Below are 18838 nucleotides of genomic sequence, written 5' to 3' on the forward strand. Positions count from 1 at the left end.
TAATTCGTGAAGATCTACCGCTAGTGAGGCAAGTCCTTCATGGGCGATGGCCATGGTGGGATAGACAAGGTTGCTTCTTCGTGGACCCTTCGTGGGTGGTTGCTTCTTCGTGGACCCTTCGTGGGTGGAGCCCTCCGTGGACTCGCGCAACCATTACCCTTCGTGGGTGGAGCCCTCCGTGGACTCGCGCAACCGTTACCCTTCGTGGGTTGAAGTCTCCATCAACGTGGATGTAGGATAGCACCACCTATCCGAACCACGGGAAAAACATCCGTGTCTCCAATTGCGTTTGAATTCTCCAAATCCTTCCCTTTACATTCTTGCAAGTTGCATGCTTTACTTTCCGCTGCCAATATACTCTTTGCATGCTTGCTTGAATTGTGTGATGATTGCTTGACTTGTCCTACAATAGCTAAAATCTGCCAAGAACTAAAATTGGGAAAAGGTTAAGTTTTTATTTGGTCAAGTAGTCTAATCACCCCCCTCTAGACATACTTTCGATCCTACAGCGGGCCATAAACAACATGAACTCGACGAACAACAAGATCTTGCTGCGGCAACACAGGTGGCTGGTACGGCACTATAGCCAATGCATCAGGATCAGCGGGTGGCTCACCTAACTGAATGACATTTTCATCCACTTCCACAGCAGGCTGAATACCAATCTGAAGACCACCCTCAACGAGAATTGGTTCCACTGGTGCAACGTCAGGCTGGGCAGCCAAAGCAACATTTCCATTATCAACAGGAACCTGCACAACTACAGCTGGAGGATCTTGCACAATCGCCACATCATGTAAGGGAGGATCAGCCTGAACTTGACTATCCGACTGGCCAACAGAGCCCGAGAAATCCTGCTGGTTAATGACCATAGACTCCTGATCAGGAACAGGCTCAACTTGCACTGCATCCTCCTGGGCATCCTGCTCATTGTCATGCCAGCCCCAGCCACCACCCTGATTATGCATGGGAGGCGAGAGAGGTGGCACGTCGTTCCACCCAAGAGTTGGATAAGGCGGAAGAGCAAAGAGATTATCTTCATGTATTAAGTGACCAGGCAGGGGGTGAGGATTGCCATCAATAGGCATGGGATCTTCATCTTGCGGCATTTGCTCAGCAAAATTACCTCCTAGGATATAACACGGCGCTGTCCAAGAAACTTTAGCACCACCCCAGGCAGCAAACTCAGAAAACACCACGTCCCTAGGAACCAGGATATCCTCAGGGAAGGAGGCAAACACAACAGATCTGACAAGATATGGATCGTCACTAATCCAATGGTGGAACTTTCCAAAGGTATTAACAGCAGCCCTGAGATTCTCGGTATTACGGAGATCCAGGGGAACACCTAAGAACATCAGACATCCATCACGAAAACCTTGAACCCCATGAAAACCCTCGCCATGGTCATGCTTCATAAAATGAACAAATCTATCCTGACCAAGATCTTGAGGAGGTAGTTGAATCAAAGCAAAACGCTCACCAGCATCTCTGACCTCAAACAGACCCACTCCAGAAATCCATGGCTGAGCAGAACGAACATGAAAACCCATGTGGTTGATAAGCTCAACCACCTGCTCACGTACCTGACCCATCTGATGCAAAGGTGGAGCCGGCATAACCTCAGCAATCATGAAGCTCTCATGTGAACGAACAACGGGCGATGGGGGCGTAAAGAAAGTCCGAGGAACAAGATGAACACCTCCGTCAATGATGTGATGGACCACCGGCACATAACGCTGCGGATCCAGGGCGAAGTTGGCCATGGGCGGTGGCGAGGAAGGGAGCGGTGGTGTCGGAGGAGGCAGAGCAGATGGGGTGTGCGGAGCGCAAGACTGCGAGCTGGTTAATGGTGATGTGATAGGGCTAGCCTGCAGAGATGGCGGCAGCGCGTGCTTCCCGACGCAATGAGAGACCGGTCTATCCGAGATAGCGGGACGCTTCCGTTTCCAACATAAACCTTTTTCAATCGCAATAAACTCGCAGTCTTTTCTTGAATGAGCAGGATCTCCACATGCCAAACATCCAACGGTGGAGGGGCAGCTAATAGATAGGTGGCCCCCCAAAGAGCAAGGAGAACACGTAAGCACTTGGTCCACCATGTCATTGACCATGGCCTCGAAAGCATCCTGAGCCTCCTGCGTGGACGGGATCACCAACGTTGAGGGGATAAAAGGCCCAACTGGAGAAGAAGGAGAAGAACTAGGCTCCACAGTAATTGGGCCGCCACTCAACGGAGAAAAACTTGGCCTGGGAAGACAGGTGGGCGAAGGTCCAGTGACAACCGAGTCCGAAGAACCCAACATGGCGGAGGGGCCCATCATGGCATCATTTGAAACATTAGCAATCCCACCCGAAGAACGCGCCGGCGATGGAGGTAGTGGTTCCGGGGAAAGCGATCGGATAGGAGCGACCGTACCAAAGGTGATCGACGGCGAGGCAACCGTCCACTGAAGCTCCACCGGCGGCGGGGGGTGAATGACAACGCGTTCCTTGGGGGGAAGATCATAACCAGACAAAGAAGCTAACTCAAGACAATTCTGAGTAGCCGGATAGCGATACCCTTTGCACACATCATAATTCTGGAACGTGGCGAAAGATAGCCTTTTACGAGTAGAATTAGCAGATCTGATCGCAGACTTGATAGGGGGCTTATGCATAGCCAACATACCAAGAGCAGCACGCCGCTTAGAGGGACTAACAAGAATCCACTCAGCATCACACTCCTTCTTCCAGATCAAAAACTCACGCCACCAATTTGGCCCACCATTACCCCAGAGATGAAAATAACATTTAAACTGAGGACAAGCATAAGAGCGTGAATCAACAATATGAAAACCAATCTCCTTGCAAGACACCACAAATGAGAAAACCTTATCCTTGATATATGTCACCATAAGATCAATTGCTGAACCCCCTAGAGCTGCCTCAAGTGCCGCAGCCACAGAATCTTCATCAAGCCAGAAATCATGCCGACTGAAAGAGACCACCAGGACGAAAGGACGGGATCCCTCCAAAGGATGGATCGAAAGACCAGAATATCTAAAAACCTCATCGGCGAAAGCCACACCACAAGAAAAATCCAGATCCAGAGTAGCACCACCATCAGAACCCATAAAGAATGGGATCCAAAGAGAGAGGAGGGAAATCCAAATCCAATGCGCGGAAAAGATCCAAAAGTTACCGGAGGAACGGGGAGATCATTGGAGAGAGCCGTCGGAGGGTGGGTGGGTGGGAGCGCCATGACAAATTCTAATTTCCCAGTTGTTCATATGTTTCACAAAAGTCTTCGAAAATACCATTCGATCTTCTGGAAATCCTAAGCAGCCTATTGCTCTTGAAATTCTTGTTTGCTTGCGTTATGGTTAATCCCATAAGTCTCGTAATCTTATTGGCATCCCTTGCCACTATCATTTTGAGCCCATTGATTCAATGAGTGCGAATGCTCGCAATCCTCAACGAGATCCTAGAATTCATCCTTCCGGCTCAGACGCCATTTTAAACATGAGTTGGTTCTCGACCAATCAAATTGCCGATGATTGTACCTCTAAGACTATTGAACTTATCCATCCCTATTCAGAGCATTGCTTCTGATCCCTTGACTTGGAATCATAATTCCTGTGCAATTGAGCTTTGAGTTAGTCAGTTGTTTCTATCATCTGATTCCCTTGCATTCTTTCTTTTTCTGGTAGAGTACCGATACTCACATCAGCTCCGTTGTGGATCGTCAGATCCATTGTTGGATTTCATCCGACATCATCCTTAATATTCAATAACCTTGTGAGCCTTTCCACAGGTATATAATGCCTTTGGTAAATTGTATCCTCTGCCTTGTCAACCATGCTCTACTTTCGAGCTTGTGTTATTTACTCCTGAAGTTTGTGATATATGTTCCTAAGATACCCGATGGTTTGAACTAATGCCTTCCCTAATCTGTGCAAACCCGGAAGATTTCACGGGTCATACTTATCTAGTATTGCACCAAGTAAAACTTTCAATAACTAATGTCATTTTCAAAATACGAGAGGTGAATGAAAGGTTATGCATTGAACAAGTGGGAGTCGACCTTGAACCCTGTGTTCATGCCCATGGAAACGGTGTATACCTTATCCTGGAAGCTTCTCTTAAAATAATTATCCCCTTGTTATAAGTTCATCTTGTATCTATGGACATGGTTCCGACCATGTTTCTCCTTGATTCCATTTCTCGTGCAAGTTTGAGCACTTGTCTTCTGCAGAGCATTACCCTAGTCCAACCTCTACTATGATATGTCGTCGAGTATTACCCCCTGGTATCTCGAGATTATCATGGAACTGCATACTTCTTGTGAGTTCTTCATCAAGTGCTACATTCTCATTGATTCCAATTTTTCACGGGCTCTGAGTTATTAAACACTCAAAGACACCGATAACTGACTGAAGTCCACACCGTGATTAAACAAATCTTGGTAACCTTCATGACTTACGAGTTTGAACTCGATCACGTCATTCCTAGCCTGCTTGGCTATATCCTTGTCGGCCCAATTTTAACTGTGCTACCTGGTCCTTCTTCCCGGAGCAAAAATTTCAAGGTGAGCTAATCTTACGTTGATCTTCCTCGTCATATCAATTATCCTTTAACAACAAGCTTGATTTCGAGTTTGTGTCGTAGCCATAGTTTCAAGAACTTTTCGCTTCATCATTCCGTTGACTTGATGTCATCGCCGATCGGTTACATCTTCTTGAAACCTCTCGACAAATGTGTCGTGATCATCATCAACATTCTGAGGTCTTCTAGGATATCAATTGAATTGTGATGAGAAATACCATCCTTGCCCCCGATGATTTGTATTCTCATCAACCACTTTATTGCCTTCCCACCAACACAAACTTGTTCTTGTGTTGTGTTATGCCTTGAGTTCCTTGCTATCCAACAATTGTTCTTCTTACCTTGGAGTATTACCATCTTTTATGTCAAGAATGCCGTCAGAATTTCACCACCTCTTAAGAATTCTTGATATAGTAATACTTCTCGCCATCTCCGTTCTTATCTTGGTCCCCGTGTTGTTTCTAACCGGGATATCAGCCATTTAACTATGATGTGTGAAGTCAAAACTTCTAGCAACCCTATTGCTTCTAAGTTAATGAATGATAGTTACATTCTTTGTGTATTGGATATCGAATCACCATTCTAACATTGATCGTACTACCTAAGCCCATATTTCGGGTGCACTTTTGAACCAATGATCGGTTGTGTATGCTTTCCTCGAGCATACATCATTATATCACTTGATCTGACAAATGTTATCCCCTTGTTCACGTAATTTTCGGAATCCATATTTTTCATAATCTCGATGAGTTGTCACCAACTCCATTAGCCACCTCTTCATCCTCTCCTTGGTTTAATGATGAACTCTTGTTTCAGAACTTGCTTCCATAGTTCATTGCCCGAGAATCTTATAATGTCATCTCGTCAATTGCGTTGCACCTTTTCTTTCTCAGGCATCCTGAGTCTGAGGTATCCTGACACCAATCAGATTTGAATCTCGGTCAGATATGATGGTTGGAACATTTTTCAAGAGTCATAACATTGGCCTTTATAACACCCGGTAAGGTGACGTCATGCCTAGCACACCTGGCCGGAGGACCTATTGTTACTGTTTCCCTTTTATCAACCATTCTTCCATGAGAAAATTGACTTATTCTATAAGTTGTTCCTGATGAATCCTTTGAGTATCCAAGGTTTGACCTTTACTTGAAAACCAGGTCAATGCTATCCCGAAGCATGACTGTGGTACTCAAACATCAACAAGAGCATTGAAAGCGCAATGCTATCTTTTCTTTATCAATTATCGAAAACACTGTTGTATGGGTATTGTCATCAAATTCCTCTCCCCTTACCTAAATGGTTTCTACTTTCTATCCTGTCATGTATATCATGCTCTACTTGCCCTTGGGAAGGATATACCCCTGAAATATGTGTTTAAACACATTTTCCTTTCCATTGTTTTGTTTAAACTAATAATCATATTTTCCTTGCCATTGTTTGGTTTAACCTTCGTAGTGATCTATATGATCTAAGCAGTAATATTCTCCTGCTTATGTAGACACCTCGGTGTATAATTCTGTCAGCAAGACCCTGTTACTATTGTTGATGACATTCCGGTAGCCACTGATGGACGAGAACTTTGCCTATTGGTCCGCCTCGTTTAACGAGCAGGAAAATGGTTCTCTTCGTCCCTCGCCCTTCGACGTTGTTGCCGTCATAATCGACAGGCTACCCTCTAACATGCTTTGCTATTATGACCATGCAAGATGTCACTGCTCCTCCTACTTTTAACCCACATGGTGGGCCCATAACCCATAGTTCCACAGGATCGAAACCCGACTCTCCTGTACACCCATGTTGCCAAGTTATTCCTCACGCTTGATCTCGTATGTAATTCATGGGTCATCTTCCTAGTAAGCTACTTTTGAATCAGACACGATACTTATTCCCGTGATTTGAACCCCTTTCACGCCCCATTTCAGGCATCGAACGTTTGCCTACCCACTCGAAACTTCCCAGGATACCTTCTTATTTAGCTCTCGATATTTTCTCAAGTTTCAATTCGAGAGTTACTCTCCGCCACCTTCCCCGATGTTATCAACCAGGTAGTCAACCCGGCAGAGGTCCGTTCTTTTGGAATAACCACCCTTTATTCTTTCATAAGTGCGATGAAGATCCCGAAGAAAGGATGCGTACTACATCATCATGACCTGAAGCAGAGAAATGAAGACATCAACATAAAGGATCGACCGCTTCAAGAAGAGCAACCAAGATTGAGGACGCTCATTAGAATTTGGTAACCAAATCCCTTCCACCTCCCTTCCCCTCTTAAATCTTGGGACGAGATTTCTTGTAGTGGAGGAGAATTGTGACGCCCGAATATTTAAGCTACAGTAATACCCTGCTAATGATGCCATGTCACCACAATTATTGTTTTTAATCCCGCGTTAGTTCAAAGCGATTCAAATTCAAATTTGAGTTAATGGCAAACATCAAAAGTTTTCAAACATTAAAACTAAAATGTTCGATTTGCGGAAAATAATCCATACATTAATTTGGTGAAGAAACCACATTTTATAAAATAATTAAATGCTCTAAGATAAGTAAAACAATATCTGAAACAATTATTTAAACATCTCTTAAATGATAAAATTATTGAAAACCACTTTTTTATAACTACAAAAATAATTGAGGGAGTGGTATAACTACTATTACTAATTTAGGTGCTAACTATATGATTTAAAAAAACTAAAACAATTTGAAAGATTAAATAAACAGAAAAGAAATTGAAAAAGAAAAGGAAAAGACAAAAAAATAACTCACGACCCAACTGGGCCACGGCCCAGCTGGCCGCACACCCAGCCGGCCCAACGGCCCAGCTCCCCCTCCCGAGTCGTCTTCATCCACTGTGCGTGCGACCGAGCGCCCGCGCCCGCGGTCGCCGCCCGACCGGCTCACCGTCCATGCCGCTGCAGCTGCGCGGGCGGATAAGGGCACCGTCCGCCCCTGGCTAACCCTAGCCCCAGATCCACTTCCCCCTCCCCCCATCGCTCTCCCCCTATCGCCCCGGTTCTGCTTCTCCCCTCTCACCCGAGTGCCATCACCAGCGTCCACTCGCGCCCTCGTGGCCACCGAGCTCCCCAGCGCCCGAGCTGCTGTCCAGGAGGACCGCCATCATCTCCTCCATCGCCTGAGCCACTGGTTGGAGCCGGCGAGCCGCCTCGACGCCATCTGCCTCGATCCCCTTCATCGGACGCCGCCGCTACCTCGCCGTCGATCCCCTCGACTCCGGCACCCCTGGCTCGCCTGAGCCCCCTGCCGGCCTCTGTGAGCCCCCACATCCTCCCCTCTTCTCTTGAGATCTGGCTCCCCCACTAGCTACCACCGCTACCGCGTTCGAGAACTCGTCGCCACCGTTTGACTCTCCGCCGTGGCCACAGCTCACAGGACTCGCGACCGAGCTTTGCCTCGTGTTCCTGAGCCCCCCAAGAACCATCTGATGCCCTTGGGTCGCCTCGCCATACGTTGCGACCCTGAAACCGAGCTCACCAAGCTCCGGCCATCGCCTTTGCCCGTCGCCGGCTTCGCTTGGGACCTCCCTCGCTCCCACCCCTAGCACCGTTGGACGCGGGACTTCAAGCACGTTCGAACGCGACCAGCGACGCCCGTTTTGGTGGCCTGTAGCCGACTTCCGATGACATCCCGTGCGTCGCCACCGTGTTTTCGTCGTCGGCGGCTAAACGCCGGTGCCGCTGACGTGTCCGCTTAACCCGGCCGCTAATGACGTCCAGTGCCACTGACTGCTGGGACCCGCCTCCTAATTAACCACAACTTAATTAAACTGGCTAATTAACTAACCTAATTACTCCTTGACATGTGGGGACTCCCCTGTATTTAGCCCTGGGTTAAATTTAACCACTGATTAAAATGGTTGAGACAGTGACAGGTGGGACCACTCAACTGTTCTAGTGGATAAGGCTGACTTGTCAGCGGCTGACTCAGCTGACCAGACCCACCAGTCAGCCTCTCTGTTGCATTTACTGGGTACACTTCTGTGTACCCATAGTAATTAAATATTAATTTATTTTCGAATTAAATTAAATCCAAAAATTAGTAGTTCAAATAAAGGTTTGAAAATTAATGTAAAATAAACGGTAGCTCGGATGGAAAAACTTTGTATATGAAAGTTGCTCAGAACGACGAGACGAATCCGGATACGCAACCCGTTCGTCCGCCACACATCCCTAGCATAGTGAACACGCAACTTTCCCCTCCGGTTCATCTGTCCGAAAACACGAAACACCGGGAATACTTTCCCGGATATCCCCTCCCCTTCGCCGGTAGCACCTAGTACTGCATTAGGTCACCTCTAGCACCACATATTGCCATGTTATGCTTTGTGACGCTTTGATTGCTCTATTATTTATTGTGTTCCCCTCCGTTACTTCTTTCCGGTAAACCCCGAGACTGCTGTCGGTACCCCTGTGATCGACTACATCGACGACGAACCCTTCTTGCCAGAGCAACCAGGCAAGCCCCCCCTTGATCACCAGATATCGCCTACTCTTCTCTATACTGCTTGCATTAGAGTAGTGTAGCATGTTACTGCTTTCCGTTAATCCTATCCTGATGCATAGCCTGTCATTGTTGCTACAATTGTTGATACCTTACCTGCAATACTACATGCTTAGTATAGGTTGCTAGTACTTCATTAGTGGCCCTACATTCTAGTCCGTCTGCCATGCTATACTATCGGGCCGTGATCACTCGGGAGGTAATCACGGGTATATACATACATATATACATACTATACTTGTTATGACTAAAGTCAGGTCGGCTCGTTGAGTACCCGCAAGTGATTCCGATGAGGGGGCTGAAAGGACAGGTGGCTCCATCCCGGTAGAGGTGGGCCTGGGTTCCCGACGGCCCCCGACTATTACTTTGTGGTGAAGCGACAGGGCAGGCGGAGACCCCCTAGGTGAGAGGTGGTCCTGGCCCTGGTCGGCATTCGCGGTTACTTCAAATTAACACGCTTAACGAGATCTGTGTATTTGATCTGAGTCTGGCTACTGGCCTATACGCACTAACCAACTACGCGGGAAAAATTATGGGCACTCGACGTCGTGGTATCAGCCGAAGCCTTCGTGACATCAGCGACTGAGCGGCGCGCGCCGGGTTGGAATGGAACGCCTGCTCTTGTACAAGGGAGGCTAGGTCTGCTCACCGGCCGCGTACGCAACATGCATGTGTGCAATGGGCGATGGGCCCAGACCCCTGCGCCATAGGATTTAAACCGGTGTGCTGACCTCTCTATTGTGCCTAGGTAGGGCTACGACGTGTTGATCTTCCGAGGCCGGGCATGACCCAGGAAAGTGTGTCCGGACAAAGGGGATCGAGCGTGTTGGGAAATGTGGTGCACCCCTGCAGGGAAGTTAATCTATTCGAATAGCCGTGATCTTCGGTAACAGGACGACTTGGAGTTGTACCTTGACCTTATGACAACTAGAACCGGATACTTAATAAAACACACCCTTCCAAGTGCTAGATACAACCGGTGATCGCTCTCTCACCGGGCGGCGAGGGGAGGATCATCGGTTAGGATTTTGCTATGCGATGTTACTTGGTGAACTTACCATCTGCTCTCTTCTAGATGCTCAAGATGGAGGTTACCAGAAGCGTAGTCTTCGACAGGGCTATCTATCCCCCTCTTTTTCCGGCATTCTGCAGTTCAGTCCACATATGATACCCCTTTTCCATTTGATACCAATGCATACATATGTAGTGTAGCTCCTTGCTTGCGAGTACTTTGGATGAGTACTCACGGTTGCTGTGCACCCTCTTTCCCCCTTTCTATCCCCGATTGTTGCGACCAGACGATGGAGCCCAGGAGCCAGACGCCACCGTCAACGACGACTCCTACTACGCTGGAGGTGCCTACTACTACGTGCAGCCCGCTGACGATGACCCAGAGTAGTTTAGGAGGATCCCAGGCAGGAGGCCTGTGCCTCTTTCGATCTGTATCCCAGTTTGTGCTAGCCTTCTTAAGGCAAACTTGTTTACCTTATGTCTGTACTCAGATATTGTTGCTTTCGCTGACTCGTCTATGATCGAGCTCTTGTATTCGAGCCCTCGAGACCCCTGGCTTGTAATATGATGCTTGTATGACTTATTTTATTTGTAGAGTTGTGTTGTGATATCTTCCCGTGAGGCCCTGATCTTGATCATACACGTTTGCGTGTATGATTAGTGTATGGTCAAATCGGGGGCGTCACAATCACGTGATTCACTTGATGTATGTTTTGGTGATCAACTTGCGGGTTCCGCCCATGAACCTATGCATAGGGGTTGGCACACGTTTTCGTCGTGATTCTCCGGTAGAAACTTTGGGGCACTCTTTGAGGTTCTATGTGTTGGTTGAATAGATGAATCCGAGATTGTGTGATGCATATCGTATAATCATACCACCGAATACTTGAGGTGACATTGGAGTATCTAGGTGACATTAGGGTTTTGGTTGATGTGTGTCTTAAGGTGTTATTCTAGTACGAACTCTAGGGCTGTTTGTGACACTTATAGGAATAGCCCAATGGATTGATTGGAAATAATAACTTTGAGGTGGTTTCGTACCCTACCATAATCTCTTCGTTTGTTCTCCTCTATTAGTGACTTTGGAGCGACTCTTTGTTGCATGTTGAGGGATAGTTATGTGATCCAATTATGTTATTATTGTTGAGGGAACTTGCACTAGCGAAAGTATGAACCCTAGGCCTTGTTTCAACGCATTGCAATACCGTTTACGCTCACTTTTATCATTAGTTACCTTGCTGTTTTTATAATTTCAGATTACAAATACCTTTATCTACTATCCATATACCACTTGTATCACACTCTCTTCGCCGAACTAGTTCACCTATACAATTTACCATTATATTGGGTGTGTTGGGGACACAAGAGACTCTTCGTTATTTGGTTGCAGGCTTGCTTGAGAGAGACCATCTTCATCCTACGCCTCCTAGGGATTGATAAACCTTAGGTCATCCACTTGAGGGAAATTTGCTACTGTCCTACAAACCTCTGCACTTGGAGGCCCAACAACATCTACAAGAAGAAGGTTGTGTAGTAGACATCAGAAGCTGAATGACACCCCCCACAGTCGTAAGGGGCGATGCATTGCGGAGTCGTGGCTGGAGTGGCAACCGACGAGGTTGCTCAAGCAAGGCGGTAGCCCTTTGTGTCGGTTGTCGATGTAGCCGAGAGTGTAGGTGGTGTAGCCATAGTCGAGGTAGCCATGCGAAGAATGCCATGGTCAGTGTCGAGTCGGGGGTCGCCGGTGTCGTGGTAGTCGCCATGGAGCCGTGGAAGAAGAGCAGCGGTGGCGGCGGCCTAAGGAGGCAGCGACGGCGGCTAGAGAAGGAGCGTGGCGGCGGTGCTCGAAGTAGGCGATAGTGAACCCGGCAGCGTGACGAAGACCGGTGCGAACGGTGACGTTCCCGCGCCAAGGGAGGCGGCACGACACATATCACGTGGAAGTCAACACGCATGGACGGTGGTGGACCCCGGTCCGCATCGTTACAGCCTGAAGGGGCAACGCACCGGCGGCGGGCAGGTCGGGGCGACGGTGGAGAAGACCTCACGGCGGTTGCAGGGATCATGTGCCATGATGCTACCTCTTGAGCACTGCGTTGGATTTCCCTGAAGAGGAAAGGTTGATCCAGCAAAGTAGCGTAAGTATTTCCCTCCGTTTTTAGAACAAAGGTATCAATCCAGTAGGAGGCTACACGCGAGTCCCTCATACCTGCACAAAGCAAAGAACTCCTCGCAACCAACATGATAAGGGGTTGTCAATCCCTTCACGGTCACTTACGAGAGTGAGATCTGATAGATATGCTAAGATAATATTCTGGTATTTTTATGATAAAGATGCAAAGTAAAATAAAAGCAACGTAAATTACTAAGTATAGGAAGATTAATATGATGAAGATAGACCCGGGGGCCATAGGCTTCACTAGTGGCTTCTCTCAAGAGCATAGGTATTTTACGGTGGGTGAACGAATTACTGTTGAGCAATTGACAAAATTGAGCATAGTTATGAGAATATCTAGGTATGATCATGTATATAGGCATCACATCCAAGACAAGTAGACCGACTCCTGCCTGCATCTACTACTATTACTCCACTCATCGACCGCTATCCAGCATGCATCTAGAGTATTAAGTTCATGAAAACAGAGTAACACCTTAAGCAAGATGACATGATGTAGAGGGATAGACTCATGCAATATGATGAAACCCCATCTTGTTATCCTCGATGGCAACAATACAATACGTGCCTTGATGCCCCTACTGTCATTGGGAAAGGACACCGCAAGATTGAACCCAAAGCTAAGCACTTCTCCCATTGCAAGAAAGATCAATCTAGTAGGCCAAACCAAACTGATAATTGAAAGATACTTGGAAAGATAACCAATCATACATAAAAGAATTCAGAGAAGATTCAAATATTGTTCATAGATAGACTTGATCATAAACCCACAATTCATCGGTCTCAACAAACACACCACAAAAAGAAGATTACATCAAATAGATCTCCACAAGAGAGGGGGAGAACATTGTATTGAGATCCAAAAAGAGAGAAGAAGCCATCTAGCTAATAACTATGGACCCGTAGGTTTGAGGAAAACTACTCACACTTCATCGGAGGGGCTATGGTGTTGATGTAGAAGCCCTCCGTGATGGATACCCCCTCCGACGGAGCTCCGGAACAGGCCCCAAGATGGGATCTCGTGGATACAAAAAGTTGCAGCGATGGAATTAGGGTTTTGGCTCCGTATCTGATCGTTTGGGGGTACGTAGGTATATATAGGAGGAAGGAGTACGTCGGTGGAGCAACAAGGGGACCACGAGGGTGGAGGGCGTGCCTGGGAGGGGGGGGGGGTAGGCGCGCCCCCTACCTCGTGGCCTCCTCCTTTGTTTCTTGACGTAGGGTCCAAGTCTCCTGGATCATGTTCGGTGAGAAAATCACGTTCCCGAAGGTTTCAGTCCGTTTGGACTCCGTTTGATATTCCTTTTCTTTGAAACCCTAAAATAGGCACACAAAAAAACAACAATTCTGGGCTGGGCCTCCGGTCAATAGGTTAGTCCCAAAAATAATATAAAAGTGGATAATAAAGCCCAATAATGTCCAAAACAGTAGATAGTATAACATGGAGCAATCAAAAATTATAGATACGTTGGAGACGTATCAAGCATCCCCAAGCTTAATTCCTGCTCGTCCTCGAGTAGGTAAATGATAAAAACAGAATTTTTCATGCGGAGTGCTACTTGGCATAATTTTAATGTAATTCTTCTTTATTGTGGTATGAATAATCAGATCCGAAAGATTCAAGATAAAAGTTCATATTGACATAAAAATAATAATACTTCAAGCATACTAACTGAGCAATTATGTCTTCTCAAAATAACATGGCCAAAGAAAGTTCATCCCTACAAAATCATATAGTTTAGTCATGATCCATTTTCGTCACACAAGAATGCTCTCATCATGCACAACCCCGATGGCAAGCCAAGCAATTGTTTCATACTTTAGTAATCTCAAACCTATAAACTTTCACGCAATACATGAGCGCGAGCCATGGATATAGCACTATGGGTGGAATAGAATATAATGAGGGGGTTATGTGGAGAAGACAAAAAAAGGAGAAAGTCTCACATCAACAAGGCTAATCAATGGGCTATGGAGATACCCACCGATTGATGTTAATGTAAGGAGTAGGGATTGCCATGCAACAGATGCACTAGAGCTATAAATGTATGAAAGCTCAACAAAAGAAACTAAGTGGGTGTGCATCCAACTTGCTTGCTCATGAAGACCTAGGGAACTTGAGGAGGCCCATTGTTGGAATATACAAGCCAAGTTCTATAATGAAAATTCCCACTAGTATATGAAAGTGACAAAACAAAAGACTCTCTATCATGAAGATTATGGTGCTACTTTGAAGCACAAGTGTGGCAAAGGATAGTAGCATTGTCCCTTTTATTTTTTTAGTTTTTATTTGGCCTTCCCTTTTTTTATTCGGCCTTTTTAGGACAATGCTCTATGAATGATGGTCATCACACTTCTATTTACTTACAACTCAAGAATTACAACTCGATACTTAGAACAAGATATGACTCTATATGAATGCCTCCGGCGGTGTACCGGGATATGCAATGAACCAAGAGTGACATGTATGAAAGAATTATGAATGATGGCTTTGCCACAAATACTATGTCAACTACATGATCATGCTAAGCAATATGACAATGATGAATGTGTCATGATAAACGGAATGGTGGAAAGTTGCATGTCAATATATCTCGGAATGGCTATGGAAATGCCATAATAGGTAGGTATGGTGGCTGTTTTGAGGAAGATATAAGGAGGTTTATGTGTGAAAGAACGTATCATATCACGGTGTTTGGATGCACCGGCGAAGTTTGCACCAACTCTCAATGTGAGAAAGGGCAATGCATGGTACCGAAGAGGCTAGCAATGATGGAAGGGTGAGAGTGCGTATAATCCATGGACTCATCATTAGTCATAAAGAACTCACATACTTATTGCAAAAATCTACAAGTCATCAAAAACCAAGCACTAAGCGCATGCTCCTAGGGGGATAGATTGGTAGGAAAAGACCATAGCTCGTCCCCGACCGCCACTCATAAAGAGGACAATCAAATAACACCTCATGTTTCAAATTTGTTACATAACATTTACCATACGTGCATGCTACGGGACTTGCAAACTTCAACACAAGCATTTCTCAAATTCACAACTACTCAACTAGCACGACTTTGATATTATTACCTCCATATCTCAAAACAATCATCAAGCATCAAACTTCTCTTAGTAGTCAAAACACTCATAAGAATTATTTTTTACTAATCTTGAATACCTAGCATATTAGGATTATTTAAGAAAATTACCATGATATTTAAGACTCTCAAAATAATCTAAGTGAAGCATGAGAGATCAATAGTTTCTATAAAACAAATCCACCACCGTGCAATATATAAATGAAGTACTAGAGCAAAACTATATTACTCAAAAAGATATAAGTGAAGCACATAGAGTATTCTAACAAATTCCAAATCATGTATGGCTCTCTCAAAATGTGTGTACAGCAAGGATGATTGTGGTAAACTAAAAAGAAAATACTCAAATCATACAAGACGCTCCAAGCAAAACACATATCATGTGGTGAATAAAAATATAGCTCCAAGTAAAGTTACCGATAGAAGTAGACAAAAAGAGGGGATGCCTTCCGGGGCATCCCCAAGCTTTGGCTTTTAGGTGTCCTTAGATTATCTTGGGGGTGCCATGGGCATCCCCAAGCTTAGGCTCTTGTCACTCCTTGTTCCATAATCCATCAAATCTTTACCCAAAACTTGAAAACTTCACAACACAAAACTTAAAGTAGAAAATCTCGTGAGCTCCGTTAGCGAAAGAAAACAAAACACCACTTCAAGGTACTGTAATGAACTCATTGTTTATTTATATTTCTGTTAAACCTACTATATTCCAACTTCTCTATGGTTTATAAACTATTTTACTAGCCATAGATTCATCAAAATAAGCAAACAACACAGGAAAAACAGAATCTGTCAAAAACAGAACAGTCTGTAGTAATCTGTATCCAGCGCAAGATCTGGAAACCCAAACATTCTAAAATAAATTTCTGGACGTGAGTAATTTATCTATTAATCATCTTCAAAAAGAATTAACTAAATATCATTTTCCAAATAAAAATGGCAGCAGTTCTTGTGAGCGCTAAAGTTTCTATTTTTTACAGCAAGATATCAAGACTTTTCCCAAGTCTTCCCAACGGTTCTACTTGGCACAAACACTAATTAAACACAAAAACACAACCTAAAAAGAGGCTAGATAAATTATTTATTACTAAACAGGGGCAAAAAGCAAGGAATAAAAATAAAATTGGGTTGCCTCCCAACAAGCGCTATCGTTTAAATCCCCTAGCTAGGCATAAAAAGCAAGGATAGATCTAGGTATTGCCATCTTTGGTAGGCAATCCATAAGTGGCTCTCATAATAGATTCATAAGGTAATTTAATTTTTTTCTAGGAAAGTGTTCCATGCCTTTCCTTAATGGAAATTGGAATCTAATATTTCCTTCCTTCATATCAATAATTGCACCAATCGTTCTAAGGAAAGGTCTACCAAGAATAATAGGACATGAAGGATTGCAATCTATGTCAAGAACAATAAAATCTGCGGGCACATAATTCCTATTTGCAACAATAAGAACATTATTAATTCTTCCCATAGGTTTCTTAATAGTGGAATCCGCAAGGTGCAAGTTTAGAGAGCAATCATCAAAATCATGGAAACCTAACAAATCACACAAAGTCTTTGGAATCGTGGAAACACTAGCACCCAAATCACTCAAAGAATAGCATTCATGATCTTTAATCTTAATTTTAATAGTTGGTTCCCACTCATCATAAAGTTTTCTAGGGATAGAAACTTCTATCAAGTTTTTCTTCATAAGATTGCATCAAGGCATCAACTATATGTTTAGTAAACGCTTTATTTTGACTATAAGCGTGAGGAGAATTTAGCACGGATTGCAACAAGGAAATACAATCAATCAAAGAGCACTTTTCATAATTAAATTCCTTGAAATCCAAAATAGTGGGTTTAGCAACATCTAGGGTTTTAATTTCTTCAATCCCACTTTTATCAAATTTAGCATCAAGATCTAAAAACTCCGAATTCTTGGAACGCCTTCTAGGTAAAGGTGAATCATATTCAGTCCCATCATCATTAAGATTCATATTGAAAAACAAAGATTTAATAGGGGACACATAAATAACTTTTAGATCTTCATCTTTATTTTCATAGGAACTAGAAGAACACGCTCTTATAAAGGCATCTTTCTTAGCACGCATCCTAGCGGTTCTTTCTTTGCACTCATGAATGAAAATTCTCATGGCTTTGAGAGACTCATTGATATCATGCTTAGGTGGAATAGATCTAAGTTTCAAAGAATCAACATCAAGAGAAATTCTATCAACGTTCCTAGCCAACTCATCAATCTTAAGCAACTTTTCTTCAATCAAAGCATTGAAATTCTTTTGCGAAGTAATAAATTCTTTAATATTAGATTCAAAATCAGAGGGCATCTTATTATAATTTACATAAGAATTGTTGTAGGAATTACCATAATTATTAGAGGGATGACTAGGATAAGACCTAGGATTGAAATTTTCTCTATACGCGTTGTTACCAAAATTGTTCCTACCAACAAAATTCACATCCATAGATTCGTTATTATTCTCAATCAAAATAGACAAGGGCATATCATTAGGATCAGAAGAAACACTTTTACTGGCAAATAATTTCATAAGTTCATCCATCTTTCCACTCAAAACATTAATTTCTTCTATCACATGCACCTTTTTATTAGTAGATCTTTTAGTATGCCATTGAGAATAATTAACCATAATATTATCTAGGAGTTTAGTAGCTTCTCCTAAAGTGATTTCCATAAAAGTGCCTCCCGCGGCCGAATCTAAAAGATTCCTAGAAGCAAAATTCAGTCCGGCATAATTTTTTTGTATAATCATCCACAAATTCAAACCATGAGTAGGGCAATTACGTATCATTAATTTCATCCTCTCCCAAGCTTGTGCAACATGTTCATGATCAAGTTGCTTAAAATTCATAATATCGTTTCTAAGGGAGATGATCTTAGCGGGAGGAAAATACTTAGAGATAAAAGCGTCTTTGCACTTATTCCAAGAATCAATACTATTTTTAGGCAAAGATGAAAACCAAGCTTTAGCACGATCTCTAAGCAAAAAAGGAAATAGCTTCAATTTAAAAATATCGTTATCCACATATTTCTTCTTTTGCATATCACACAAATCAACGAAGCTATTTAGATGGGTAGCGGCATCTTCACTAGGAAGGCCGGAGAACAGATCTTTCATGACAAGAATCAGCAAAGCGGCATTAATTTCACAAGATTCAGCAACGGTAAGAGGAGCAATCGGAGTGCTAATAAAATCATTGTTGTTGGTATTGGTAAAGTCACACAATTTAGTGTTATCTTGAGCCATCGTGACAAGCAAGCAATCCAACACACAAGCAAACAAAAAAGCAAGCGGGCAAAAAGAGGCAAATAGAGAAAGAGAGGGAGGATAGAGAGAGAGAGAGGGCGAATAAAACAGCAAGGGTGAAGTGGGGGAGAGGAAAACGAGAGGCAAATGGCAAATAATGTAATGCGGGAGATAAAGATTGTGATGTGTAC

At 44.1% G+C, this 18838-nt stretch overlaps 1 long non-coding RNA gene across 1 annotated transcript; it reads left to right on the forward strand.

Moving 5' to 3' along the window:
• The first annotated feature begins 7456 nt into the window (after positions 1–7456).
• Positions 7457–10705, forward strand: LOC147990842 (uncharacterized). Its single transcript, XR_015601336.1, has 3 exons — positions 7457–7854; positions 8994–9057; positions 10401–10705. It is a non-coding gene; the product is annotated as an uncharacterized LOC147990842 (long non-coding RNA).
• Positions 10706–18838: the final 8133 nt, after the last annotated feature.

This window comes from Triticum urartu, chromosome 1A (genome assembly GCF_056163025.1).
Source record: "Triticum urartu cultivar PI428250 chromosome 1A, HENAU_Tu73, whole genome shotgun sequence".
Classification (NCBI taxonomy): domain Eukaryota; kingdom Viridiplantae; phylum Streptophyta; class Magnoliopsida; order Poales; family Poaceae; genus Triticum; species Triticum urartu.